Raw genomic sequence first — 1,709 nt, forward strand, 5'->3', positions numbered from 1 at the left:
TTGCATTTGACTTTGATGATGTTTGTTTGCAGGGGTTTAATGCAATCAAGGAGAAACTAATTTCAACACCAATTATGATTGTACCTAATTGGAGTCAACCTTTTGAAGTTATGTGTGATGCAAGTGACTTTGTAATTGGAGCAGTGTTGGGACAAAGGCGAGACAAACTGTTTAGGGCCATCTATTATGCAAGCTAAACATTGAATGAAACTCAATTAAATTATACAACAACTGAGAAGGAGATGTTTGATGTGGTGTTTGCTTGTGACAAATTTTGGTCTTACCTCATTGGTACAAAGGTGATAGTGTTCACTAATTATGCAGCACTTCGTTATTTGTTTGGCAAGAAGGATGCTAAGCCTAGGCTAATTCGTTGGATCCTGCTTCTTCAAGAATTTGATTTGGAGGTTCGAAATAAGAAAGGAAGCAAAAATTCAGTTGCTGATCATCTCTCTTGGCTAGAGCAAGAGGAAGACAGACCAGATTCGGTGATCCAAGAAGCATTCTCTAATGAGCAGTTGTTTACATGTGAATTCAAGCTTCCTTGGTATGCTGATATTGTAAACTACCTAACTTATAAAGTACTGCCACCAGATCTTACTTACCACCAACGCAAGAAGTTTCTGCATGATGTGAGATATTATCTTTGGGATGAGCCTTTGCTATTCAAAATATGCCCCGATTAAATCATTCGAAGATGTGTGCCAGAAGAAGAGATGCAAGCCATTCTCCATCATTGCCATTCATCATCATATGGAGGACACTTTGGAGCAACCCGAACAGCAGCTAAGGTACTTCAAAGTGGTTTCTTTTGGCCTTCTATTTTTTATGATAGTTATACTTTGGTGAAAACTTATGACCGGTGCCAACGTATGGAAAATATTTCAAGGCGTCAGAGTTACCATTGAAAAATATCTTAGAGGTTGAGTTATTTGATGTTTGGGGAATAGATTTCATAGGGCCTTTTCCTCCTTCTTTTGGCTTTGTTTATATCTTGTTAGCAGTTGATTATGTTTTAAAATGGGTGGAAGCAATTGCTACAATAACAAATGATGCAAAGGTAGTGCTCAAATTTCTGCATAAGAATATATTCATAAGATTTGGCACTCCATGAGCTATTATTAGTGACGAAGGGACCCACTTTTGTAACAAGTTGTTGGAAAATCTTCTTTCTAAATATGGTGTGAAGCACAAGATAGCACTTGCCTACCATCATCAAACTAATGGCCAAGATGAAATTTTAAATCGAGAAATCAAGAACATCCTTGAGAAGACGGTCAACACCAATAGAAAGGATTGGGCAAAGAAGCTTGATGATGCTTTATGGGCATATCATACAGCCTTTAAAACACCTATCGTGATGTCTCCTTACCGATTAGTGTTTGGAAAGGCATGTCATCTTCCTGTGGAGTTGGAGTATAGAGCTTATTGGTCTGTAAAAAAGTTTAATTTTGATTTGAAGGCAGCAGGGGAAAAGCGACTTTTTCAATTGAATGAGATGGATGAGTTCCGTAATGATGCTTATGAAAATGCAAAGATCTATAAAGAACGGACAAAGAAGTGGCATGACAAACAGATTCTTAGGCGTGAGTTTGCACCAAGATAGCAGATTTTACTTTTCAATTCACGACTCAAACTCTTCCCAAGTAAGTTAAAATCAAGATGGACAGGTCCTTATACAATTGATAAAGTTTTCTCTTTTGGAGCAA

The sequence above is a fragment of the Carya illinoinensis genome, chromosome 10, assembly GCF_018687715.1.
Source record: "Carya illinoinensis cultivar Pawnee chromosome 10, C.illinoinensisPawnee_v1, whole genome shotgun sequence".
In the NCBI taxonomy this organism is placed as follows: Eukaryota; Viridiplantae; Streptophyta; class Magnoliopsida; order Fagales; family Juglandaceae; genus Carya; species Carya illinoinensis.